Source organism: Phoxinus phoxinus (genome assembly GCF_949152265.1).
Source record: "Phoxinus phoxinus genome assembly, chromosome: 1".
Lineage (NCBI taxonomy): Eukaryota > Metazoa > Chordata > Actinopteri > Cypriniformes > Leuciscidae > Phoxinus > Phoxinus phoxinus.
In genome coordinates, this window is record NC_136876.1 from 46897745 (window position 1) to 46919808 (window position 22064).

Below are 22064 nucleotides of genomic sequence, written 5' to 3' on the forward strand. Positions count from 1 at the left end.
TGTCTGTCACTTTAATCTGTGAGAAATGTTACGATGTTTGCTAAGCGAGTTGTTTGTCGTCCCGCTGCTCTTCTTCTCTCAGGCAACACTCCTCCTAAAGTGACCATCCTGCCCCCGTCCAGTGCAGAGATCTCCTCTCTGAACACAGCGACACTGCTGTGTGTGGCCAGCGAGGGCTTGCCGTCAGACTGGAGGCTGAGCTGGAAGGTGGACGGGAGCAGCAGGGCTCAGGAGAGCAGCGCTGGGCTCCTGCAGAAGGACGCTCTGTACAGCTGGAGCAGCAGCCTGACTCTCTCTGAGCAGGAGTGGATGAAGAGCGTCTCAGTGAGCTGTGAGGCCACACGGAGCGGCCAGCCTGCGGTCACTGCACAACTGAGGAGAGATCAGTGTTCAGATCAGTAGATGCGCTCAGTCTCTCCTCTGGCTTCTGCTTCATCCGTCTGGCTGATGTCTCACTTCTGCTCCTCTGAGGTCATTCACACAAGAGCATGCTATGATGTTCTGTTATAACTGAAATAAAATAAAATAAACTGTGTCTGTCTTTGAGTCCTTTTGTATGATTTGAGAAAACAACTTTTAATTTAACCATTTACTGTTTTATATCCTGCCGTTACAAATCAATGTTTAGACGTACAAATATTCCAATAAATGTTATTGTAATATAATGTAGCCTCTCAAATCTTATGGGGGGGGGTCTGCATTAAAAAAGAAAGAAAGAAAAATATTAGATGAAGTCACATTGTAAGACATGTTTTACTTGTATTTCATCTCAAATACCCAAATATCTTTCACTCAGTGAAGCATGACAACACCTGCGCAGTAAATTATGAAACAAGAAAGTCATCTTGAAACAGCATTTGCAAGTGGTGCTATTGTTAACAAAAACTAAACCTTCTCAGTACTTAAAATTAATCTAAAATAAAAGAAAGCATATTAAAATATAAAGGTTCCAAAAGGAGTTTTGTTTTTCGCAGTGATTCCACAGGAGAACCATCTTTTGGTTCCCAAAGAACCTTTGAGTGAACAGTTCTAAAAAGAAACAAGTTTTTTCTCAGTGTTAAGAACATTGTACAAATCTAAAAAAGTTTTCCATCAGAAGGAACCTTTTGTGGAATGGAAAGTTGTCACATGTGTTTTACATTACATTTACATTTTTATCCAAAGCGACTTACATTGCATTCAAGGTACACATTTTACGTTTTGCAGCAATTCAAACAACCTGACATTACCACCCCCTCGTCATGTACCGGTGTCTGAAATGCTTATCCAATCACGGCAATCGTATTTACTGGCAACAGCCATTGACGTCACTACTAGTGCGACCTGGAAGAATATAACGGGCGGCTAGAGAACATGTCATCCACTTATCGTCTGAAGGGACTGTTCAGCAGGCATTCCCGAGGCATGGTGAAAGACACAGGGTCTCATTCCCTATTCTCAGGGAACAAAGGTTACAGTCGCTACCTGAGACATTCCCTTTCGGAAGGGAACTCGTACTGCATTGATGACACTTTTGGGGAACAATATGTCAGCGCCACCATACTGAGGGGAGTGCAGCAATATTCTGTCAAAACAGCAATATTCTGTCAAATCTAACAGTCAGATTTACTATACAAAAGAAGTTAATTTCACTGAAATATTAGTAAAAGTTCATAGAAAAAAGTTATGCGAAGTCAATAATTGATAAAGAGAGTAAATATTCAACTGAAGTGTTTTATGTGTTTTGCACAAGATGATACAGGAGAGATCTTTTAGTTTAATTCATTAGTTTTGTGGGTCACCATTGTGCTGGAGAGTAGAGCCTGTGCTTCAGTCAAAGATGAGCAGAGTAACACTGATGTTATGCTGCCCGTTGCTTTATTTAAACGCAGTAACTGTAGTTGCTGATGCAGTGACAATCTCGTTGTTAAATACTTTAGCACATACATGTGTGCTACTGTTCGCTAAATGCGAATTGCAAAGATTCTAGTTAATGTCATGTTTGTAATTCATTCATGGTTACACATTAGATGTTTGCAGTATTATATTAAGAGATATTCATTTTCAGTGGACTCAAAGTAAGTTCTCAGTACTATCAGTATAAATACACGTTTTTAAACTTGAACTGTTTGAAGCAATCGGTTTCCCAAATGTTACGAGTTACCTTCCATTGTATTTTTACAGTAACATACTGTAAAAAAGGAGAGCTGTATAATAACGGTAAAGGGCTGTAAATTAACAGTACTTTGCTGGCACCCCAGCTGCCAGTAAATTACTGTTATTTTACAGCGCAATTTTTTACAGTGCTCTAACAATATTTGCCTCAACTTGTAGAGGTATCGGATAGGGAGGACAGCAGATAGTGGCAGTAGTCGCTCATAGACCGGATCTAGCCTGGGTTTCCCCGTGCTGCCTTGTGCGCAGCGCGATTTTATTCACACTGCTAGGCAGCCTGGATTCTATGGACCAGATTTTCGCCTCAGCGAGGGGACCAATCACAGAACGGGCAGGGAGCAGCAAGACGATGACGACGTCTATGCGACACAGAAGCAGTTTGTTTATATCTATGGATCCAACATGGCAGCAGACACGAAGTTACTTTTCGATGCAGCCTTAGATAGTGTTCTAATATATACACATAAATCTATGACCCATCGTCTTCTTCCTCGTCGAATTTCTGTCGCTATACATACGTCATCTAGTATAATTGAAACGATTGGCTATGAGCTACGTACAGGCGCATTTGATAGACCTTCGTAGTGCCCAATAAACGGCTCTGGGCATTTGTAAACCACGCCTCAAATACGAGAAAATGAACATGTGGTTCCCAGACCACGTCTCAATGAGACGAGGTCTGACGTTAGCCAGGTTAGACCGGATCATAGAGACGGGCATCCTGGAGAGAACTCAGCATAGCGCTTTCTAACCCTTGCAAATGAGGGTATTAACTTCACTTGATCCTGGATCTACACCGTGCTTCAGGCCCTGTGGAGGCTGGGCAATCTAACAGGACCCTAATAAGGGGAGCGCCTCCAGCTCTAGGGCTGATCTAACAGGGAGGTGTCGTGAGAGTCTTTCGACCGTCCGAACAGACTTAGGGAGTTCAGTATTCAAACAGAGCGATCCTCAGACAGATTCTGCAACACTGTGCTCAGCCTTATAAAACTCCTCAGCCCAACTTTTTCAGCTGCCTGCAGATTGCTGTAATTATCATCATAACTGTTTGTACACTGTTTTTCCAGCAACTGCTTTGACCAGAGTTTAGTAATGAGTGTTGCGTTTTTAATGTTAAAGTTACACATTGTTATGTTTTAACATAAGAGCTTGTCAGAAGATGCAGATGTCGCAAGAAGAGTCTTAAGAAACAAGATAAGAACATTCTTAAGAAGTATTTTTGGGAATACTAAATATAAAAAATCTTAATTTGAAAAGATGTATTCGTAAGAATTATTTGTGAATCTTGCCCCAATATTTTTATTATTTGTTTATGTTCAGAACTTTAAAAACCGGCTCCAATAGTGTATTATGTGTGCAGTGTGTGTCTAAATCAGCAGTTCCTCTTTCACTGAAGGGGTTTTTGTACGGCTCTGTATCACTGTGTTAATGGATATGCAGCATACTGCTGACAGTAATAATCTCCTGCATCTTCAGGCTGGACATTTCTAATATTGAGCATGAAGTTTGTTCCTGATCTCCCATCAGTGAATCTCTCAGACACTCCAGACATTTTGCTACCAACACCATAGAACAGGAGTTTGTGTGTTTGTCCGGGTTTCTGATGATACCAGGCTAAACTGGTTTGAAAACTAGAACTGCTGGACCCGCAGTTGAGAGTGACGTCGCTTCCCACAGACACCAGATTCACGGATGGACTCTGAGTCAGAATGATCTCAGCAAAACAACCTGCCGTCACACACATCAGTCAGTGTTACAAACACACAACACATGAGAAGAATGATACAAAACTTATAAAGCACTTCTGAAAAAGCTCTGAATACTCAACACTAATCTCACCAGCAAGAGAAAGCAGTAGAGAGCAGATAATCAGAGCGTTTGCAGTCATCTTTGCTAAGAATGAGTGAGAACAGACGAGACCTGCTGTGTACAGTCCTGACCGGCGGGCAGTCCGTCTTAAACAAAGGGGTGGTGCACATATTCAAAACTGCTTCCTTTCACGAGAACATCTGTCACACTCATTTAAAATAACATTTATTTCAGTTTCAGATGTAGTTATCAAATGTAATTTCTACAATTATTAAGATTTAATATCATTATCAACTGATATTTCTCAAGAGTTTCCAATGATATCTAATAAATATTTAGATATCAAGAACTATCTAATCAAGTTTAGATTGCAATGTTTAAATATAGAATCATATTATAAAAAATAATATTTTTTTTCTTTTTTATAAAATGTGTATATTTTTTTTTATTTTTTTTTATTGAACTTTTATTGAGCACAACACTTAATCAAATGAAAGATGTTATTTTGGAGATGCAGTGAACAGTGCAGTTACTGAAGCGTTCAGGAGGTTTTTGTACATCTGCTCTATTAGTTTGTATCACTGTGGTTGACTTTCGGCAGCGGCACCAGACTGGATGTTGGCAGTAAGTAAATAATTAAATCATTTTAATTCAGTACAGTGCTGTCATATTTAGTCATATATTTTATGACATTATGAATGTTTTACTTTGTCTTATGGAAAAAAATATATATTTTCATATGCTTACAGTAAATATAGTGTAGGTTTATATGTGAGAGATGATAATACAGAGATACTACAAAACTCTTGACTACCAAAAAAAAAAAAAAAAAAAAACGTTTTAAACATTTTCACCTGTATTTACCAGGAAAAGAGATACATTTGATGAATATTGACATGCTATTAGAGCATGAGAAGATAATTTTTTTGAAATGTGACATACTACTAAGAATAAATATATAAATTAATAAATACATGCATACATATACATAAAATGTAGTATACGCTATTATAGACTTTCAATTGAAAAAAAATATATGAATAATTGTAAAACTCATTCATGAAATATATTTGTTGTTTTAAAAAAAACAGATATTGTAATACATTATACAATTTATCATTTAAACTTTAAAATTTATTTAAAAATAATTTAAAATATACAGTTATAATAAATAAAATACATTTATAACACATTTTAGACCCTTTTTTTAAGAAAGTGCAATTTAGGATACTTATAAAAGTACTTAATAATAATATGCTTCAACATTATACTTGAGTGAGAACCAAAATGTATGTTTTCATACACTTAATTGCATGTTATTTAAAAATAAATATTATGGCTTAAGTTCATATAAAATGTAATTAGATAAACTTTAGAGTGCTTTTAAACCTAGCCAGGCTTAATTATTTCTTTGTAATTTCATAATTACTTCCATTGTATTTGAAATATGGTTAAAATATATTTTATTTATAATTTCTATTGAAACGTGCCCATCATATATTTAAATATACTTGTGATTACACATTTGTAAAGATGAAGCTACAATTTAATACATTTAAATTATATTAACTTGTGATTGTAATATCGAATAACACACTAGAGTTAAAATTATAATGAAGTACTTCATCAAAATAAGTGTTCTTCTTTAAAGCATCACAAAACATTATTACAAGGTGCACTTTTTTAAAAGCATACTTAAGGGTGTTAAGAAACACAGTCATAATTGTGTCTCTCTTTAAGTTATTTTATTATATTAGTTTGTCTGTTTAAACCAGTGTTTCTCAAATCTCTCCTGAAGGACCACAACACTGCACGGTTTCTTTGTCTCCCTTATCAAACACACCTGATTCAGCTCATTATCAAATGGGTTAATGAGCTGATGAGTTGAATCAGGTGTGTTTGATAAGGGAGACAAAGAAAACGTGCAGTGTTGTGGTCCTTCAGGAGAGATTTGAGAAACACTGGTTTAAACTAGGGCTGGGCGATATATCGCATGACATTGTTAGGCGCGTCTCATCAGTAAAGCCGGTTCCTTGATTAGTAGTAAATCGCCATCACCTGCTTTCAGATGTAGCGGCATTTACTACACAGAGCCGTAGTTAACTGACAAGCTGAGCAATATCGCATAAGTATCGCGGACGTATCGCCTGCGATAATTAATGCGATATGGCTCAGCTTGTCAGTTAACTACGGCTCTGTGTTGTACAGGGGTCCTCAACTCTGGAGCGCGAGATCCACTTTCCTGCAGATTTTAGATCCAACCCTAATCAAACACACCTGAACAAGCTAATCAAGGTATTCATGATTACTACAACGTTACAGGTACACAACAAAATCCCCAATGTTAAATCAACATTGCTCAAGTACATATTGTCCCAATCTACAGAGTGTTAAAAGTGTTAAAGTTAATGAGATAATTAAGTGATTAATTAAGAGATGATTTAGCATTAGTGATGAACACCTGAATTAATGAAGGAAAGAGGAACACAAGAACTACAACTGACTTCAGCCACAGCCTTAGATGTCTACAAACTCCACAAACAGCATTACCAGCTTCACTTATTACTAACCAGATTGATTTCTGCCATGCTTCTACGGAAGTTATTTTTGAGAATTAACAGAGGTTTAAATGTTGATATTTTATTGGTAAAAATATAATGCCACCATCATAGAGATCAGTGTTTGCTTTAGTTGGGCTGTTGACCCGTCACTCTCTATGATATAATTTATTCTGCAACAACATACATAATGTTTTAAAAGCAGTAAAATCAGAATATGATAGCAGCATATCATTGGAACCTGAACTTATTGAATGTGAAATCATTAATCAGTGTTTTGTCATTAATACATTTGAGGGGTTTGCCTGGTCTACCCTGTGAAACTACATCCATTATTTAATGTGTGGAATTTTAAAACTGTGAAGTGCGTACAATATAATATTTTCTGAGTTTTTAACAAACTCACATACAGCAAACATCAGCATACAAATCTCAACAATGGTGACAATAAACAAAAAGTTTCATGCTGCAATGCATGCTGGGTATCATAATTTGAAAAAAATCCCAGCATGCACTGCAGTATGGATAATTATTGTCACCACTGTTGAGGATTGTATGGTAAGTGTTGATGTCTAAGTGTATAGTTTCAGAAGATATACATGTGCATTTATATCACTGACAATTGTTTTATTATACCTTTTTTACACATTTACTATACCTGAACCTCAGTCAATAACCAAAATAAAATAATAATTTTGTGTCAAATGACCTTTAACAAATATCTCTTTATGAGTTTCATTCAAGCATCTTTGCACACATAAAAGCATGTTTGTATTTTGAACTTTTTGATCAGCAAAGCTCGTGTTTATCATGAAACACTATTGCAAATGCTTAACGAAGTTTGCTTTGGAAATTCAATGGGTCACGAGACCAACTAAAGCAAACATTGACCACCATAATGGTTGCATACTTTTTTGATCACTTAAATATCAACTCTCAACAATCAATTCGGTAGACTTGTGACAAAACAGTTGTTAACAGCAGGTGTTCATCACTAATGCTCAAACATCACTTAATTAATCATATAATTATCTCATTAACTTTAACACTCTATAGATTGGGACAATATGCACTCTGAGCAATGTTGATTTAACACTGGGGATTTTGTTGTGTACCTGTAACGTTGTATCAATCATTAAGAGCTTGATTAGCTTGTTCAGGTGTGTTTGATTAGGGTTGGAGATAAACTCTGCAGGAGAGTAGATCTCACGGTCCAGAGTTGAGGACTCCTGGTGTAGTAAATGCCGCTACATCTGAAAGCAGGTGATGGCGATTTACTACTAATCAAGGAACCGGCTTTACTGATGAGACGCGCCTAACAATGTCATGCGATATATCGCCCAGCCCTAGTTTAAACTGATGGTAAGAATGTTGTCTGTCACTTTACTCTGTAATAAATGTTACGATGTTTGTTAAGCGAGTTGTTTGTCGTCCCGCTGCTCTTCTTCTCTCAGGCAACACTCCTCCTAAAGTGATCATCCTGCCCCCGTCCAGTGCAGAGATCTCCTCTCTGAACACAGCGACACTGCTGTGTGTGGCCAGCGAGGGCTTGCCGTCAGACTGGAGGCTGAGCTGGAAGGTGGACGGGAGCAGCAGGGCTCAGGAGAGCAGCGCTGGGCTCCTGCAGAAGGACGCTCTGTACAGCTGGAGCAGCAGCCTGACTCTCTCTGAGCAGGAGTGGATGAAGAGCGTCTCAGTGAGCTGTGAGGCCACACGGAGCGGCCAGCCTGCGGTCACTGCACAACTGAGGAGAGATCAGTGTTCAGATCAGTAGATGCGCTCAGTCTCTCCTCTGGCTTCTGCTTCATCCGTCTGGCTGATGTCTCACTTCTGCTCCTCTGAGTTCATTCACACAAGAGCATGCTATGATTTTCTGTTGTACTTTAAATAAAACAAATAATACTGTGCTTGTCTTTGAGTCATTTTGTGTGATTTGAGAAAAAGCTATTGATAGTTAAAGACACTTAGGGTAAAGAAAGGGGGTCCAAAATAGTTCTTGATAATTGAAATAATCTGAAAATAAAGTCCTGGTTTCACAGGGTTTAGAATAATTCAGGATTAGGCCTTAGTTCAATTAGGACAATTAAATAGCCTTTTTAAACGTGCCTTAGAAAAAAACATAACTGGTGTGCATTTTGAGACAAAACAATGGCACTGGTATATTTTAAGATACGGTTATTCGTGCAAGTTGCTTTCAGTTAAACAGCTCAAACTTATATTTTAGTCTGGGACTTGTTTAAGGCTTGTTTGTGAAACCGGGTAACATATAAATATTAGTTGCTTACATGACAATTAGAAATGTTGCCTTCGCACGCTAACTGAAATAAGTTGAAGTATTAAACAATAAGTTTTAAAGAAGAAGGATTATTATTAATTAAAACTAAAACTGAAATAAAAATAAAGCTCTCTAAAAAATTAGAAGATGACTAAACCTTCAACTAAAATGTACATATTTTATAATAAGAAATATGAAGAAAAAAGCTAATTCAAAATATGAACAAATACTATAATAGAATATAAATGATACTAAATTACTGGTTTGTATACTTAATTTATTTTAAATTAAGAGTGCTTTTTGAGCCACTTAAGTCAGACTTAAGTATCATATATGTAATTTCATAATTTTGTTGCCTTGATGTTGTCAAAATGACAAAATGCTCTTTTATTGTGTGAATGTCTAGTTGTGTGGCATGTGTGTGATGCACATCTGCAGAGTCTCTCAGCTGTATCCGTTCAGTGTGACGGAGGTTTTTGTACGGCTCTTTATCACAGTGTGATTATTGCCCCAGTGTGGTCGCTCTGACAGAAGTAATGTCCTGCGTCTTCAGACTGGACTCCACTGATGGTCAGAGTGAAGTCTGCTCCATGTCCACTCCCTGTGAATCTAGCTGGAGCTCCAGCGAACCGATGTGTGGCTCTGAATACGAGTAGCTTATGAGCTTCTCCAAATCTCCTGAAGTACCAAGCCATGTGGTCATTAAGATGCACCGGCCTGTTGGCTTTGCAGTTTAATCTTACGTCTTCCCCTGGTTGCGCTGCTGTTATTGACGGTGTCTGGGTGATGGTGACCTGTCCTCGGCACTCTAAAAGAGTCAGATATTCAGTGAGATACCAAAGTATGACTAATGCTAGTTTATGCAATAAAGATCTAGTTTAGTTATACAAACCCTGATAAAATACGGCAAGCATCGAGATAAAAATGATGATGAGAGTCATTGTTGTTCTGTGATGGTGAATATATTAAACTCTTTTAAAGCACTCTTTAAAAGCGCTGAAGCATGTGCTGCCAATGCAAAGTGCTCCTGTATATGTAAATGTTCGTGGTATTTAAAGCAGCATTTACGCTTTGAATTCTTGCACCCAGAAACAATTCAACCATCAACCATATAAAAAGTTTGCTAAGAAGTATTTGCTATAGAGCGCTGCAGTGATGGCATATTTTATAGTCTAACCCAGAATTTAAGCATCACTCTGGTTCCCTTTTTTTCTCTCGATTGGCTTTTGGATTATTGCAGAAAATAAGCTCTGTGACCAACAAAAGTTTATAATTCTTGCATGCAATAATCCAAAATCCAATCCTATTGGGTTTTCGTCGAGGGAACCACAATATTTCTTTTAAAATGCGTCAGTGATGTAAAATACTAATTCAGTTAATTGCAAAGACATAATTGTTCGCACTGATTCATTTACATTGAGATGTGAGAACTGTTTATCAATGCAATTGGTCAAAAAGTGAGGCGAAACTATTTACAAAAGTCCAAATAAGCTAAAATAGAAACACAACACCTAAAAGAAGCAGCTCCAATAGTGCTTTCTGAAACACTGAATAAAGCAGAAGAACATATTGCATTTGTCAAAAACATAATTCAAAAGCCTTAATCCTAACAGAGGTCAAATGTTTGATGAAGTTTTGAACAGTTACAGTGGTTTCAGTTGTAAATCTTTATTTCTTGTAAACAAACCTCTTGGGGTTCGATCATGCTCACTGGAGACACTATTCTGAGACTCTCACATGCAAATGTGAGTTTCAGGACACACTTCTAGTCTCACTAAGGCTTATTTGATTCAGTGCTTAAGAATTCAGCTCTGCGCAGGGTACTCACTTTCTTGAATAAAATATTTTTTGAAAAAACTTTTGAGCAAGTTATGATTATGGCTCACAGCTTATGAAAACCGTTTCACAATATTCTAATTTTGAATTTGGGGTTTTCATAAACTGTAAGCCATAATCATCAAAATTATAACAAATAAAGGCTTGACATATCTCACTTTCCATGTAATGAGTCTATTAGTTTCACCTTTTAAGTTGAATTACTGAAATAAATGAACTTTTGGGGGCGATATTACATTTTTTCGAGTTTCACAAGTAGGAAATCTTCACAACCACCAGATATTGCGCCAGAACATCCACCACACACACACACACACACACACACACACACACACACACACACACACACACACACACACACACACACACACACACACACACACACACACACACACACACACACAGCTTATTGGTGGAGAGGAGACAGAGTGATGAAGCCAATCAGCATATAGGGATGAGTAGGAGGCCATGATGATGGACAGTGGCCACTTGGCAAAATTTGGCCTGGATGCCGGGGTTACAATCTTTTTCGAAAGAAATCCTGGGATTTTTAATGACCATAGACCTCGGTTTAACGTCTCATCCGAAGGACGGTGCTCTTTGACAGTATAGTGTCCCCGTCACTACACTGGGGCGTAAGGACCCACACAGACCACAGGGTGAGCGCCCCCTGCTGGCCTCACTAACACCTCTTCCAGCAGCGACCTGGATTTCTCAGGGTTCTCCCACCCAGGTCCTGACCCGGCTCAACCCTCAACTCCCTCAGATTCGCTGGAGAGGACGCTGGCACTGTCTGTTGCCGCTTCTCCCTCAAGACAACGCATTTTGTGTATTATTTTTTGCACTCTAGAATACTTTCTACAGTCACTATCTGCTATCTACCAGGTAGTTTCTTTTTTCGGATTATATGGATGTATGGATTTTTTTTTTTTTTTTTTTTTGTATCATACCTGTTGTTGCTGGCAATCTTCTTCGTACAATGCCGAACAGTTCCTGAGCTGTTGCATCAGAGTTTTTATTACTGTTTTACTGGCCCTGTGGTCTCTTGGTATCACTCATCGACACCAGCATCAAGATCGTCTAAACGGACGATCGTCTAAACGGACAACACTTCACTGCCAAGTTAGCCATCGCCGGACAAGGTAACATCTCCCCGGCTTAGCGAGCAGCCACTTGCCAGCCGGCTGGACAATCTTCGGATCCACACTGTAGCGATATGACGCTAAAGTACTCCATCCCGCAACTGCTTAATTTAAGGCATAACAGCAGTCCAACATATATCTCAGCCATTAAACAACTTAAACTTCAAAGCCGACCCCGCTACATCCATAGAAGCTGCCGTAGAAAATTTGTTTTCTCCCAGTCTAGTGGCTCCATTCCATCTCTCTGGTCAGCCGAGCGCATTGTCGCACGGCATCTACGTCATCAGAACGCCCCTCTACTTGGAATAAACAGCGTTGGGAAGGCCACTTGCATAAGACCCGTCACCACGGAGCAGAACATAAAACGTGGAGTGGATTTCAGTCTACTTCGCTCTCTACAGTACACCACTCCATCTAACATCAAAATAGAACTGTTTAACACACAGTCCCTCACAAATAAATCTTGTCTTATACACAGCCACATATTGGACAGGAATATTGATATCATGTGTCTTACTGAGACCTGGCATCAGCCAGAGGGATTTTTTGCATTAAATGAAGCATGTCCTCCTGGTTATCAATACTTGGAGAAAGCCCGCCACTCCGGTCGCGGTGGTGGCCTAGCAGTACTACACCGCAGTGACTTAAAACTCACCCCGCTGTCTCTGCCTGAACTGTCCACTTTTGAATGCCTGCACTGTAAAAAATAAAACATAGAATTCATTTATATTTAATTAATTAAAATGAGGCAACAGATTACAAGCAATATTATTAATTAAATTTTACAAATTAGAATTGAGTAATAATTAATCAAATTAATTCCTTAAATGTTACACTGTAAAAAATAAAACATAGATGTTATTTATATTTAATTAATAAAAATGAGGCAACAGATTACAAGCAATATTATTAATTAAATTTAACAAATTAGAATTGAGTAATAATTAATCAAATTAATTCCTTAAATGTTACACTGTAAAAAATAAAACATAGATTTAATTTAAATTTAATTAATTAAAATGAGGCAACAGATTACAAGCAATATTATTAATTAAATTTTACAAATTAGAATTGAGTAATAATTAATCAAATTAATTCCTTAAATGTTAACCATTTAAAATGAGTAAATTTTACAAAATATATGTTATTGCCAACATTGAAGACACCTGATGTTAACAAGCAGAATCACTGAAGGAGAAAACCATAATTAAAGTCACCATTATGGAGATGAGTGTGTGTTTTAGTTGGGCTCTTCACCCTTAAATTATTAACTTTAAGTTTTTGTTTGGCTGCTGTACGTGAGTTATAACAGCCAGATGAACAAACGGTGATCTGATGATGTTGGTTGTGTTTTAACATAATCATTATTTCACAATCATTTGACCTGAATCACTGAACTCAAATGGAGTACAATTTGTGACTTAAGTTAACTTTATTAACTATAGAAGTACTGGCCTTGTACACCATAATATTTTTATCTTTTACAATGTAATTCAAATAATTTCTAAAAAGTTTCTCTTGTACAAAAAACAAACAAACAGACATCATGAATCAGCCTGTGCATCTCAACAATGGTGACATTTATAAAGCATGTTGCAGTGCATTCTGGTTTGTACCAATCACAACTCATTCATGGCTCCCATCATGTATTGCTGCATGAATAAATAATGAGCTCAGAGGTTGTCACCATTGCTGAGATTCATACGCTAAATCTTGATGTCTGTGTGCGCCTAAAATAAAAACAGATATATTTTTTATTATTATTAATTTGATCATTTGGATTCCATTGAAAAGGATAATAATATTATGCAGCTAGAATTAACAAAATAAATTTAACTCATAAATTGGACTCTACATGAGATCAGTGATTCAAGTCAAATGATTGTGAAATTATGAAACACAACCAACACCATCAGATCAACATTTCTTTTTGTTCATCTGGCTGTTATAACTCATGTACAGCAGCCACACAAAACTTAAAGTTATTAATTTAAGGGTGAAGAGCCCAACTAAAACACACACTCATCTCCATAATGGTGACTTTAATTATGGTTTTCTCCTTTAGTGATTCTGCTTGTTAACATCAGGTGTCTTCAATGTTGGCAATAACATATATTTTGTAAATTTTACTCATTTTAAATGGTTAACATTTAAGGAATTAATTTGATTAATTATTACTCAATTCTAATTTGTAAAATTTAATTAATAATATTGCTTGTAATCTGTTGCCTCATTTTAATTAATTAAATTTAAATGAAATCTATGTTTTATTTTTTACAGTGTGGCTTTCAGATGTAAACCACCTTTCACTATGACTATCCTTCTCATTTACCGGCCTCCTAAGCAAAATCCAGCCTTTATATCAGAGATAAATGAATTTCTCACTTCACTCTGTACCACATCTGCAAACATCGTTATACTTGGAGATTTGAACATTCATGTTGACACCCCCTCCTGTCATCCAGCAGTTGATTTCTTACAGCTATTGGACGTTCTAAATCTCAAACAGCATGTTGACGTCCCAACACACAATAGAGGACATACACTTGACCTGGTCATTACTGACTCTGCCCCAATTGAAAATCTGCTGGTATACGATCTCGGAGTGTCCGATCACAAAGTCATCTCAATGGAGGCAAATTTTTCTCATTACATCAAACCAAAACGCCAAATCCATTTCAGAAACATAAAAAATATCAATCCAGACACTTTGGCTTTGGACCTCCTGCAAATCCCATCAGCAACATTTACATCAGTAAATGAATCAGTGGATTTTTATAACAGCACCCTGAGCAGTGTTTTGGACCTCCACGCACCTGTAAAAACACGAACAGTCACTTTCTCGCGTACATCTCCCTGGTTCACTCCAGAACTACGGAAAATGAAAACGGCAGGACGTGTACTTGAGCGGCGTGCTTCAAAAACTGGACTTACTGTTCACAAAATAGCCTATCAAGAACATCAAAAGGCCTACTCAATGTCACTAAAAAAAGCACGGACACAATTCTACTCAAACATCATCAGTAAAAATCAGGGAAACTCCAAGCAGCTTTTCACTACCATAAACCATCTCATCAAGCCACAAACTATTTCACACAATGACACATCAGAAGAGAAATGCAACAGTTTCATCACTTTCTTCAGGAAAAAAGTTGAGAGCATCCGCTCTCTCCTCTCCAGCACCCCTGCTCTGTCTGTCCCAACTGCCGACCCACTGCCTGGGACTTTCCAGCCTCTCTGTTGTTTTTCTGAAGTCTCTAAGCAACAAGTTGAGTACATCATCGGCAGGATGAAAGCTTCCACCTGTTCGCTGGACCCTTTTCCCACAGCCCTGGTGAAAACACACATCAGCTCTCTTAGTCCCTTAATAACCAAAGTCATCAACCATTCTCTACGCACTGGTCATGTTCCATCTGCTCTTAAAACTGCTGTTATCAAACCCCTTCTAAAAAAACCCACTTCAGACCCTGAAGTTCTTGCAAACTACAGGCCTATTTCTAACCTTCCATTCTTGTCCAAAGTTCTAGAAAAAGTTGTTGCTGTCCATCTTCAGGATCATCTAAATTCAAATTCCCTTTTTGAAAAATTTCAGTCTGGTTTCCGTTCCGCCCACAGTTCCGAAACAGCCCTGATCAGGGTCACAAATGACCTGTTGATGGCGGCTGACACCGGCACACCATCACTCCTCATCCTACTGGATCTATCAGCAGCTTTTGACACGGTTGATCACAATATCCTCCTTCAGCGCCTCCATCATACTATCCGACTCTCTGACACTGCTTTGAGCTGGTTCCAGTCCTACCTGTCTGGAAGAACAGAGTATGTTTCTTTGGGAGGTGTAAAGTCTGAGACGCATACAGTCACATGCGGTGTTCCCCAAGGGTCGGTTCTTGGCCCGATTCTATTCATCATCTATACTCTTCCCCTTGGCCACCTAATCAACAGGCATGGAATATCATTTCATTGCTATGCCGATGACACTCAGCTGTATATAAAAACCAACCTCATCCCATCTTCAGCCACTCTGTCATCATTGAGCTCCTGCCTTGAGGAGATTGAGGCATGGATGAAGGCAAACTTCCTACAGCTAAATAGCTCCAAAACGGAAGCTATTTTAGTTGGTACATCACACCAGGTCCAGTCATCACCAATAACCCACATCTCTTTCTCTGGTCAAAACATACCACTATCATCGACAGTCACCAACCTGGGCGTAAGATTTGATGCTCAACTCACATTTGACGCCCACATAAAACATCTGTGTAAGACCTCCTTTTATCACCTAAGGAACATTGCTAAACTCCGTCCCACACTTGGTCTGTCAGATGCTGAAAGGCTTGTACATGCTTTTGTATCCTCGAGGCTGGACTACAGCAACGCTCTCCTCTTTGGGATTCCTGGAAAAAGCCTTCAAAAACTACAATACATTCAAAACAGTGCTGCAAGGATCCTAATGAGGATAAGGAAATATGACCATATCACTCCCATCCTTCACTCACTCCACTGGCTTCCTGTCTCTTACAGGATTAACTATAAAATCATCCTACTTACCCATCAATGCATTCACGGCAACGCACCCCCCTACTTAAAGGAACTACTCACAAAACAAAACTCTTCACGCAACCTCCGCTCTGGAAACAAAGCACTTCTTCAACCACCCAGAACTAAGCTCCGCACTATGGGGGATCGAGCCTTCTGCTCAGCCGCACCGCATCTTTGGAATTCCCTTCCAGAAAACCTAAGGGCTCCTCAAGCCATAGACTCTTTTAAGAAAGGACTAAAAACCTATCTTTTTAAGCAAGCATTTTTTACTTTTTGCTAACTTTTTATTTTATTTTATTCTTCGCGGTTTTTAAACTTTGTTTATACTCTGTAGCACTTTGGGATTGTTTTTAACTATGAAAAGTGCTTTACAAATAAAATATATTATTATTATTATTATTATTAACCCAGCTTAGCTTCAGTGGGCTACAGGGGGATATGGCTGCTAGATTGATTATGATTATGCAGCAAGTGTGATAATTTCACTATTGTGTGGTTGCACGGTCTCAGTAAAACTGATGTCACTGAAGTTCATCAGATGGTGCTGAAGTTTCTGAGTTTGCAGTGAGCCGTGAAGATTTTCTTCCACACACACAGGATGCAGCTGCTGATCCACACTATACAAACGTATCTATGTAAATGATGAGGTTTTTCTGTGCTCTCTCTTACATACATATAATATCGGTATAAATGTATTTCTAAGTTGAAGGGAATATTCTAAATTTGGTGAATCTCCCAAACGATTTTCATCACAAAATCAAAGTGAAAAATAAGAAATAATACAATTTTAGCTAGTTATATTGTGAAATATTATTACAATTTCTTTATTTTATTTTTATTCCTGTGATGTAAAGCTGAATTTTCAGCATCATTACTCCAGTCTTCAGTGTCTTATGATCATTCAGAAATCATTCTAATGTGACGATTTGCTGCTAAAGAAACTTTTCTGATTATTATCAATGAAGAAATCAGTTCTGCTTCTTCATATTTTTGTGGAAACCGTGTACATTTTTTCAGGGTTCTTTGATAAATCGAAAGTTCCAAATAAAAGCATTTATTTGAAATAGAAATATTTTGTCTTTGCTGTCAGTTTTGATAAATGTATTTTATTATGAGCTGTAGTTCTCTTCTTGCCAGTAGACTCTCTGTTCTGCGATTCATTTAAACACAGGTGATTCCCGAAAGGCTGGAGATTTATCTGCTCTGTACGCACGTCTAGTTCTGGCGGAAGAGTGACCTCTGACCCGACGCATGATGTAGGATTAGCGTAAGCTCAGGTGAGAGACGCAGCGGAAACAAACTCAAGCTCCTCCAACATTTCTCTTTAAAAAATCTCTTTTTAGACTTTGAATTTGTGACCGGTGTTTTGTTTTGCTCTATCCTCTGCTCTTCCGCGTTCATCAACACGGCATGCGTCGGGTCAGAGGTCACTCTTCCACCGGAACCAGACTCGCGTATACGGCTGTTATCGGATGCCAGTGATTATAGTTTATAAAGTTATAAATATGAATATTTTCTTATTCACAAAACATCGCTTCGCTTGAGAAGGCCTTTATTAACCCCCTGGTGGAAACTAAATTTTGAGCTCCATTCACTCCCATTATAAAGCTTGGAAGAGCATATTTTGTTATATAACTCTGATTGTGTTTGGCTGAGAGAATACACCTATAGGATGGCTTGAGTGTGAGTAAATTATGGGTTCATTTTAATTTTGGGGTGAACTACTCCTTTAAGAAAAAGTTAAGGAAGTTATTTAAGATAATGTTCTAATTGTTTTGGCAAATCTTGCTGGAAAAAAATAAATAATAATAAACCCACCTCAGCCCATGTCACGTATATTATAAGTTGTGGTGTAGGTAAGCCAGCAAGACAAAGAAGATAGATGCAGTAGAATTTATTAACAATTAAACCAACTCAAAATACAGGAATAAACAGAGGATAAACCATAACCATACTAAGCACAAACGTTAACGGGAACTGAAACACAGGCATATAAATAATAAGAGCAAACAAAGCTAGTTTGATAAACACAGGTGAAGCAAACAAGGGAACTAATGAGTAACCATAGTAACAAACAAGAGGGTAATGAGTAAGGAGACACATACATAAGAACACAGTCAAACAGGAACTAAGCAGACAGAGAGAACACAGCACAAAAGATGTTTATGTGATACCCGTCCTGTGAAAACCGTTTTGAAATCGGACATTGCATTACCATGGAAACAGTCATTTAAATCCATTTAGCGCTCATCTCCCTATAGTGGGTGGTGTCATGTTTCATGTTACAACATTTATTTCAAATATTTTGTCAAATATTTTTTCTAATCTTGACAAAGCACATATTGTTGGAAAGGTCTGAGCTCAATGTTCCATATTTGGTGACTGTTTTGTGATAGAAGTGATATTATGACAGAAATGTATTCATTTGTTACAGAAGAACGCATCAATGGAATATGGGTGCCACCTGGTGGCTATTATTGGTACAGCGCCTAAACAAAATCTCACAGGAACTTACATTTTTGAGATATCAGCTTTAATTTTTGAACACAGCCCAGGCTTTGATTTTATAGCAATTTTATAGTATTTTTTTTTTTTTTACAGTACAGTATATTTGTTTTACAGTTAACGTAAACTTATAACATTATTACACTTTAATTTTTCGAAGTGCTTCTAATAAGTTTAGTGTCTTCTTTAAAAAGAGACCACGTAGGTCTGAATTCCAACGCATTCATGGATTGCAACCATTTAAGTTTAGATAAATGTTTACATCCATGCTCAAAATGGGGAGTGACAGATAAGGGGTTAATCTGAAGCTACATAAAAGTGGTATTGACTGGTATGTCAATAAAGTTGAAGTTTGGAGCTTTGAAAGAGAGGCAATGGTTGTTTTGTGGGCCTTAAGTTTCAGCAGTAAAACCAAAGGGACAAAACCATGAATTAAGCTGAGATTTATTTAGTCACAGCTGCAGCTTTTCATGCATTAAGCATCATGATTTTGGAAGCATTCAATCTGCTGTTGCTTTTGTTTAATAGTCCGGGATTAAGCTACATATTGGTCTGGATCAATATACCAAAACCAAATCGGAATCTTAACAAGCAGTGAAATTCAATATGAATACACCAGATCAGGTTTCTTGCTGCACCTAATGTATTAATTTAAGAAATGTATTTTTCAAACTTTATATATCATTCATGTGTTAAGTTAAAGCATTATCGTACTATGACAGAACGACTTTCTTCTGTGAAAAATATTTTGAATCAATATTTCATGTTTGTGCATTTAGATTTACTTAGACCTAACTGATTGTATTATTCCACTTTTAAGTGGCATCCCTGGACACTAGTCCAGTGCAGTAGCCTATGCAGCAGAGAGAACTACAGAGAGCACGCAGATCAACGTCATCACGTTCAGTTCAATCTGGGGAGGAACTCACGAGCGGAACTCTCCTGTCAAAAGCATACAGTCAGCTGAGTACAGTAGTCAACAGTGAAACCGAAAGCGTTCACTTTGGATGACTAGGCACCCTTTCAGGTAAATCAAAATCGAACAATGTCTTCACGTGTCACTGTAAGTTCATTAAAACGTTTCACAGTTATAATATCAATGACGACCTTTTGCGTCTAAACTATTTAAACAAGTTGTTCGCTTCTCTCCTGACAACAACAGCTCCTATCACGGTAGAAACTGTAATGGCGGATCCCGGACTTGAAGCGCAGGGAGTTTAGGACAAACTCACTCACAGCTGCAGCACACCGACTGCGACTCTGCTCGTGTGTTCAGTCCAAAACAGTAGGTAAATATAATCATACAGGCAAAAGGTTAACTTAAAAAACGAACAAAGAGGGGTAAGAGTTAACGAAAAGCGAAAGCAAATCAACTTAGGCCTACTATGAGCCTACTGAAAATGTACACACTCATACGCCTGACGTCGTTATATAAATTAATAACGAACTGGTACAAATTATGTTATTTAATTGAAAATTAATGGCGTATCAAGAATTTGAGCGCATAAGCTCAGCAGCTCCCTGCCAAAAACTTTTTTGTAAGCTTATGGGTATGCCAATTAAGTACTGTTTTACGTGATAGGCTAATATTATTACCTTAATGTATTGTTACAACTAGTACAGTATGGGCATTTAATGTAAAATATACTGTATTTAATTATAAATAAACAAAGGCATTTAAAATAAAATGTAGCCTATAGCAAATAATAATTATAAAAAACAATTATAAAACAACTAATAAAAACACAAACTTTACATAACAAAAAAATCACAGTAGACCTTATTACAAGAATGGTTGATTCTTAAGCCCGTTTAATCATGGCATTCTTGTAGAAAAAACTCCATGTCACCCCTGAAAATGAAATTAATATAGTACTATCTGTTCATACTAATTGAACTGACCACAGAAACAAAATCTAACTTTAATAATAAAATGAGAAAGACATGCAGAGATTTAGTAATTTTAGCAGATAAACACTTAATACGTTAATCACATCACATCACATCAATAATGATTTCATCACATCATGACAGAAATCGTACTTACTATATTCCTCATAATGATTGTTCTGTTGTCAATGACTTTTCGTCAGATAATGGATGATCTCATTTGCAAAACATTTAATTTTAATAAAAAATAAATTGCAACATTTTATTTTCCCTATTTCTTTAAAAACTAAAATGTATGTTTTTTTTGTGGATGTCCCACAAAAAATGTGGTAAAGGATTAGCAATTTTCAGAGAGTTTAATTAAATGGTCATGTAATGTTATATTTTGGTTGCATTTGTGTGATAATAAAAATGAAACTGGTTGTGTGAAATAGGCACATAATATCGTAATTAGGGCCGGGACTCGATTAAAACAATTAATCTAATTAATTAGAGGCTTTGTAACTAATTAATCGAAATTAATCGCATTTTAATTGCATATAAATATTTGACCTGAGAACAGTGAGAAGTAATTTTTTTCACATGGATTTTTAGTATACCATTGAATAATGACTTAATACATAAGCTTAAGCAACAAAATATTGTTTATTTTTGTTCAACCAAGTCCAGCAGGCCAGTGCTATTTTAGCCATTAAGTGTAACGTTAGCAATAGCCGTTCCGAATTCCTTGTTGCATAGCTTGCACACAACCATGCTCTTATAGGTTGTAAATAGTTTTTTCTTTGACACTGGTGGCTCATCCAATTTTGTTGTGTTATCCTCCTCGTCCGTCTCTCCCCCAATTTAACACAATAGATGTAAATAGAACGTTTTTAAAAAGCTAGCTAGCAACTGCTCACGCTGTTTAGTCCTGGATGTGTGTTGATGCGCGCGACCGACCGACCGACCGACAGCGCAGGCAGTTGCTAGGCGATAAGTTGAGCTTCCAATCAAATAAAAGTAAACGCCTGGCATTGGCCAATCCACTGTTTACCCGTTTACGGACACAGGATTGGATGTACACAACCATGAAGAAAACAAAGTAACAGTAGACGGAAACGGTTTAATTTGAAACCAGGAAATTCTACTTTAGAAGTACATTTTCACAAAAAAACGGGACAATTCGTGTCCCGGGAAAGAATATACATTTTCCGGGACTGTCGCTCAAAAAGTGGCAACGCTAGTTGGTGCTCCAGTATAATTGGTCCGCCTAAACTTATCCAGTGAGAAACGTTCCGCGGTGCAAAAATAAGTGCGATTAAAATGCGTTAAAAATGTTTAACGCATTATTTTTTGTGTCATTAATTAATCTTA

The 22064-nt window shown here is 37.4% G+C and overlaps 1 protein-coding gene, 1 long non-coding RNA gene and 1 gene segment (V, D, J or C); all 3 read left to right on the top strand.

The window, feature by feature from the left end:
• The window catches only part of LOC307010296 (Ig lambda chain C region-like), a 46868-nt gene extending 46363 nt beyond the window's left edge, over positions 1-505 (top strand). Inside the window, exon 3 of the C gene segment in view lies at positions 83-505.
• Positions 506-4174: 3669 nt separating this feature from the next.
• LOC307002641 lies at positions 4175-8426 on the top strand. Its single transcript, XR_013798510.1, has 2 exons — positions 4175-4587; positions 7976-8426. It is a non-coding gene; the product is annotated as an uncharacterized lncRNA (long non-coding RNA).
• Positions 8427-19658: 11232 nt separating this feature from the next.
• LOC307003431 (NACHT, LRR and PYD domains-containing protein 3-like) overlaps positions 19659-22064 on the top strand; it is a 42873-nt gene continuing 40467 nt past the window's right edge. For 3 of the 7 annotated variants that reach the window (XM_079621802.1, XM_079621807.1, XM_079621808.1), the window contains exons 1-2: positions 19659-19848; positions 19984-20110. The gene's annotated coding sequence lies outside the window, so the exon portion shown is untranslated. Of the gene's footprint in view, positions 19885-19983; positions 20111-22064 lie in introns of all 7 variants that reach the window. The other 4 variants (XM_079621803.1, XM_079621804.1, XM_079621805.1 and 1 more) reach the window with 4 other exon arrangements.